This window comes from Podarcis vaucheri, assembly GCF_965113315.1.
Source record: "Podarcis vaucheri genome assembly, chromosome: 7".
Lineage (NCBI taxonomy): Eukaryota > Metazoa > Chordata > Lepidosauria > Squamata > Lacertidae > Podarcis > Podarcis vaucheri.
The window spans coordinates 97,756,326-97,763,504 of NC_138765.1; positions in this window are offsets into that span (position 1 = coordinate 97,756,326).

The window sequence follows — 7,179 nt, forward strand, 5'->3', positions numbered from 1 at the left end:
CATGGACAGCTGTGAGTCCAAAATGACTCCCAGGCTGCGCACCTGGTCCTTCAGGGGCACAGTTACCCCATTCAGGACCAGGGAATCCTCCACACCTGCCCGCCTCCTGTCCCCCAAAAACAGTACTTCTGTCTTGTCAGGATTCAACCTCAATCTGTTAGCCGCCATCCATCCTCCAACCGCCTCCAGACACTCACACAGGACCTTCACCGCCTTCACTGGTTCTGATTTAAAAGAGAGGTAGAGCTGGGTATCATCGGCATACTGATGAACACCCAGCCCAAACCTCCTGATGATCTCTCCCAGCGGCCGCATGTAGATGTTGAAAAGCATGGGGGGAGAGGACAGAACCCTGAGGCACCCCACAAGTGAGAGCCCAGGGGTCTGAACACTCATCCCCCACCACCACTTTCTGAGCACGGCACAGGAGGAAGGAGCGGAAGCACTGTATGACAGTACCCCCAGCTCCCAGCCCCTCAAGACGGTCCAGAAGGATGCTATGGTCGATGGTATCGAACGCCGCTGAGAGATCCAGCAGAACTAGGAAACAGCTCTCACCTTTGTCCCTAGCCCGCCGGAGATCATCAACCAGTGCGACCAAGGCAGTTTCAGTCCCATGATGAGGCCTGAATCCCGACTGGAAGGGATCAAAATGGTCCGCTTCTTCCAGGCGTGCCTGGAGTTGTTCGGCAACCGCTCGCTCAATCACCTTGCCCAGGAATGGAAGATTTGAGACTGGGCAATAGTTGGCCATCGTGGCCGCATCTAAAGATGGTTTTTTAAGAAGCGGTTTAATAACCGCCTCTTTTAGCGGGTCTGGGAAGGCTCCCTCACGGAGGGAAGCATTCACCACCCCACGAAGCCCATCGCCCAGTCCTTCCCGGCTTGCTTTTATAAGCCAGGATGGGCAAGGATCCAGGAGACAGGTGGTTGGTTTCACTCGTCCAAGCAGCCTGTCCACATCCTCAGAGGTAACAGATTGGAATTGATCCCACTCAACTTGACTAGACAGGACTCTAGCACTCTCCCGCCCCGGTCCTGCTCCCACGGTGGAGTCTACTTCTTCCCGAATCTGAGCGATTTTATCTGCAAAAAACTTTGCAAAATCATTGCAGGAGAACATGTGGCCCGTACTGGGCCCCGATGTTGCAGGTGGTTCCGCTAAATTGCGGACCACCTGAAAAAGTCTTCTGCTGCTGTTTTCTGCAGATGTAATAGAGGCGGTGAAGAAATTCTTCTTCGCCGTCGCTATCGCCACTTGGTAGGCTCGACGTTGAGCTCTAACCTGTGTCCGGTCAGATTCGGAATGAGTTATCCGCCACCGGCGCTCTAGCCGTCTCAACGATTGTTTCATTGCCCTCAGATCCGTGGAAAACCACGGGGCTGTCCGGGCTCCATGCAATCGGAGAGGGCGCTTCGGAGCCAGACAGTCAATAGCCCTGGTTAACTCCACATTCCAGCGGGCCACCAGGGAATCAGCTGAAAGGCCATCAACATGGGATAGAGCATCCCCTACCACTCTCTGGAAACCATTTGGATCCATTAAGTGGCGGGGGCGGACCATCCGAATTGGTCCCACCTCCCTGCAGAGGGGATGGGTCGCAGAGAAGTCCAGTTGCACCAGGAAGTGATCTGACCATGGCACTTCTTTCGTTTCGCTTTTACTTAGTGTCAGATCACCAACATCCATAGAGGTAAACACCAGGTCCAAGGCATGTCCGTGGCTGTGGGTTGGGCCAGACTTATTCAGGGACAGCCCCATGGAGGCCATGCTTTCCACGAAGTCCCGAGCGGCCCCTTGTAAGGTCGTGTCAGCATGGATGTTAAAATCCCCTAGGACGACCAAGCTAGGTGTCTCCAGGAGAACATCTGCCACGACCTGAAGCAGCTCGGGCAGGGAATCCTTGGTGCAGCGGGGAGGTCAGTACACCAAAAGGAATCCTGTACTGCCCCTATTGCCCAACTTCCAGAACATGCACTCAGAAAACTGGGTCTTCCCAATAGGACGCCTGGTGCAAACTAATGACTTCCTAAAAATCACTGCAACCCCCCCTCCCCGCCCACATGACCTGGGTTGCTGTGCGTAAGAGAAACCTGGTGGACAAGCAGCGGCAAGGACAGGCCCATCTGCTTCATCCAACCAAGTCTCTGTTACACATGCCAGGTCATGTCCTCCATCCATCTTGGCTCTGACATTACATAGCTGTTAATGCTCATCATGCATTTATAATTGTAAAAAAAAAATTCCTGTGTAATGTTCTTACTGTTGCAGATTAGTTTTTAGACATCAGCATTTTGTTCCTTTCTTATTGTCGCCCCCTTACCCCCCCACCCCCCCGATATGGCCCAAAAGGCATTTTTGAAGCTGTGGAAAGATTTGTTAGAGAGGCATTAGGGTAAGTCTTCTCTCAAAGCCTGTACTCTCAAAGTCGGTGTGATCTAAAGTGCTCCTGTTTTGTATCTCTATTTCTTTTTTGGTTCCCAAAGCAGGTACTGTACATTGGTTGCCGGTTTCTTGAGCATGAGAGGCATAAAGCCACTCTTGTTGATTACTGAGGCTATTAGGGTTTGAGAAAGGTGTAAGGAGCATTGATGTATCAGTACTGAATGGTTGGGAAGGGAAGGCAATTAGCAGATGGTGGGTGTTTCCCACCATTTCAGTGACATTTTCATTGTATAGCTTTTCACATCAGGGTTATATCCCCTCTCTCATCTTTCCTCAGAGACCTTGCAGCAGTTTGCTGTCTTGGATTCAAACCAGGTATCACGAAAACCAGCCCAAAAAGTAGCTGCTTTTAAATTTTTTAAAGAGGTTAAATCGGGGCTGTTGCATGAGCTTCAGAAACTAAGGCCACAACCCTGTGCATACTCACCTAGGATTAAGCTCCACTGGGCGCAGTGGACTTACTTCTGAGTAAAAGCACAGGGGCAGCATGTTTGCTTTCCACCTTTATTTTATGAGCAACCAAAGAAAAGGTGGGTGGAAAGGAACCGCCCCCCCTATAGGTGGCTTATAATAATGCAAAATGCCAAAGCCAAGATTTTCCGCACACATTAGAGCAGCCTTCGCCAACGTGGCCATATGGGAATTGCAGTCCAAAATCTAGAGGACACCAGGTTGTCGAAGGCTGCATTAGAGAAGCAAATGTTGTGTATTCATAACATTGTCAGAATTTAGTATATCCTTGTTTGGGTCATTTTTGTTTTCTAAGGTGCCGGTTGTTTGTTTATAGCAGAACTGAAGATGTCACTGAATGTGATGCACTCCTGTAATCACACTCTTCCACAGCTTCCCCTTTTGCTTCAGTAAAGGAGTAGATCTCCAATAGATTGGGCCCAGCGCAGTAAATAAGAAAGATGGGCTGTTACATCTGCCCTGCTACCAGCTGTGTGGCTACAGCTGTCTTGAGTAGCTTTCATCTTCTGCTAACAACTGCGGCAAGGTAAGCACCCAACTTCTTCAGTAGCCGCTTGACACATGCAGCTAAGAGCTAGTCCATATATCACACAGAAGGAAAAGAGGTGTTAAAGTGATCCATCCTTCTTGTCTCACTTCTGAGGTGCAAATGACGTGAGTTTTTAAAATGCCCTCCTGCCCTCCTGGGATATAGATCTATGGGATGAAATGTTTCCAGAGTCTTGCAGTGTTTACAGGTGCAGTCCGCTTTACTCTGCGCCCCCATATATATATATATATATATATATATATATATATATATATATATTCAGAGAGAGACGAGGCAGGTTCACTTTGAAAGGCAAAGTGGTTAAAGCGAAGGCCGTGGCGGGTTTTCTCTTGCAGAAGCAACCACAAGAGGGCATTGCAATTGCTGCTGCTTTTAGAAAAGATTTTTGACAGCCTGGATGCAGAGCATCCAGAAGGTCAGGTGCTTTTGCAGCTGTGGCAAGAATACTTTGCTGTCCTGAGAAGAAAGCATGCTTTTAACTTTGGAGAGAATTTTGAGAGTCCAAGATAGGAAAGTGTAGTGAGATAGCAGGTCTTGGGTATCATTAAGAGCAGGAGATGGGAGTCAAGCACCACTAAAGCCAAAGAGCACAGCAGTGTTCTTTCACATTAATTTCAGTGATGTTGGACACATGAATGGCAGGTGGCACCCTGTGTTAATTAGTGAGAAGAACCATAATCTGCGCCTTGTCCAACTCGGGGATCAAAATGGCTTAGGGCTGTATTCCTGAGAGAGAATTCAGAAAACTCATTTTTCTGGATAACCTCCAAGGCCTGTGAATTTCAATCAAGGGGAGGTATCTCATGTACCTCTTGTTAACTTTTCAAAGTGGTGTATGAACTTCAGCCAGCAGACATTGGGCTCCCACCGTATATATGCTGTGTTTGGAGTAGATCCCAGTATTGTGTGAGAGCAGAGAACGGTTAGCTCCTTACATGTATCCTAGCTGGAAGGAAGTCAGAACAAGGTAGCGATGCTTTGAATTGTGTGCTTATTGTAGCCTCCTGTCTTTCTGCTATTAAACAATGCTGCCCAGACAGATCACCTTATGAGAGAGGTTGGGGGAAATCACTGACAAATTTCGGTTAAAAGAAATAAATATTCATGACTAAACCATCACTGTCATGTCAAAGATCTAGAAACGTATATTGAAAGCAAAACAATTTCTGAGCTTTTGTATTTAAAATAAAAACCTATGTTAATTTTTTTTAATTAAGTACTCTGGCTACGATTTCTGAATGTGTCTTATAAAATTATGCCTCTTGAATTTATATTTAATGGTTAATTTTATCTGTGATTGAAAAAAAAGTATTAATCAGAATAAGATGCATCAGGGAAGGAGTTTTTAAATTTACACAGTCGATTTGTCTTAACATCCTTTAATACTAACTTTCAATATGGCAACTTTGTACATGAATATTGCAGTATTCTATTTCCATAGACTTGAAAAAACCACACCCAACGAGTAACATTTCCACCCAGGATAATAATTGTCACAGGTTTCCTGGTGATATGATTGTCATGACAATGTCATGTGATAGAATTTCTTCATTGACGAATTGCTAGCGATTGTTTATACTTTATTTACCCATGCTTATGTCCTTTAAGTAAAAACAGAGAGGAGTTGTTGATCACCTCTCTCTCGAAAACATTGGTACCGGTAACAGCATTGCTTGTGTACTAGCAATGGAACATGTTCAGCCCAGAGCAGTCCAGCCATGAGACGAGATGCATGGACATCTGACAGAGTGGCTTTTGATTCTGACTCCTGTTCAGCAGGTGACACAGTGGGAGGCGACCACACCCTGGGCCCCGGGGGAACAATCCACAGGGACGTTCTCCTACTTCCTTGAAGCGAACGGGGGGGGGGGGTTAACTGTGCTTTCCCCCTGCTGCTGTTCGTTTCCATGAGGCTTGTGAAGGAGAACTTTGCTGCGTTAATTACTTTGTACATGTTTGGAGTCAGGAGGTTGAGAACGCCGTTTGGATTTTCTGCCTCAAACACCAAAATGTCTCTGGCCGGCTCTGGTTGAGAATTAGAAAGAGATGCAAATCAGATGCAAAGATTAAGCAATCAGACCAAAACATGTCAACCTCTCACTGATGGCACAGTTAGGCTCTAGCCTTCTGTCATCTATGAAGTGCCAAATTCTGATGGCATGCATAACTTCAGGCTTCTTCCCGTGTTATGGTTAAGGACAAGGAGCGTCCTTCGAGCCCCTCGCCCTCTCTGTTTTTCACCTTGGTGCCTCCTTGCTTTCAGCCCAATCCCAGCCATGAACTCTGCAGCTAGGGTTCCTAAAACGATTCCTGTAGGAGTCGATGGGAAGAATTGGGGAGAGCCTAATGTTTCAGGAGCTGATGGTTTAAAGCCATTGGCTAGCCTGAGCCTACTTCACTGGCTGAAGTATGTTTTCCACATATATCGAGGTGCTCCAAGGACGCAGCTGCCTCTCTATTTGGCTGCTTTTGCCTCCCAGAAAGAAGAACAACCCAGCCTAGGGAAGGTGTTTGGGGGAAGGCGTATGATAAGGCTGCTTGTACACTCTTGGGGTTTCGATAGGCCCAAATTCAAAACGGGCCATCTGGTTCTCGACCGCCGTTCCCTTCCCTTATGTTAGATGCAAGGGGCAGAGCCTCAGAGGTGACTCCCATCCCACTTTCCCAGAAGCAGCCTCCTTTCCCTTTACACCATAAAGTGGAGAAGCAGCCCTGTGCCATCGGACGTGTGCCTGCATTCCAAAGTGACGACGCAACTCACATCTCAATATGCATGACAGACCAGCACAAAACGGCCTCTCCCCCCCCCCTCTTCTCCAGTGGCCTTCTTGAACCAAAAAATAACCAACCTTTCACCACCAGAAGAAGGCGGCGGCGTTGGGAGCAAGATACACTCACCATTTGTATTTTGTATGGTTTTCTTTTGCATGGTGCATGGTGCATATATAGAGTTTCTCACTCAAAACAGTTTCTTAACCTGCCTGGATGGAGGAGAGCAGACTGCTGGGGCTTCCCATTTTGTAGTGGTAGATCCTTTCCCATCTGTGCTGTGAGGCGGCCACGTGCTCACCAGTATTTAGCTTCTGCCCATTAGTCTCTATAACCGTTATAGTGCTGGGCTGCTTTAAGTATTGAGAATTCACCTTGAGTGGCATCAAAAACATTCCTGTCTGGTTATAATTTGCTTGTGGCTGTGATTAGTCATCAGTACATATTTGATAGCAGAGAATTCCCTTGTGTATTGCCTGACATCTTTCCAAGTGAACCATCTTGCTGTCAATCCAAACTCTAGTGCATCTTCTTTTTCTCCTCTTTGGTCTGTTCATAATAACAACTTTTGATGTAACAAACTCTTTTGACTGTTTTTTAGACAGTGGGGATAAATAATAATATTCTTTTTCCCATGAGGTTTTTTTTTGTGAATGACTTTTGACTGCACAATCTCATGTTACAAACCAAGTTGGGTTTTTCCTCTGAGATGTGTAATTCTTTTATTGAGATTTTTATGAATTTTGTTGTGTTTTGTTGGGATATTTTTTTCTAACATTGCTTTATTAAACGTTGAAATATTTAAGAAATATGTAATATTTGGACCAGATGTTGTGAATAATAGTAGATAAATACTATTTTATTCTGTATTTTTAAAAGCTGTTCAGTATAAATAAAAGTTGACTTAGATGCAACTTTGCAACTGGACTGTCGTGGTCATTCT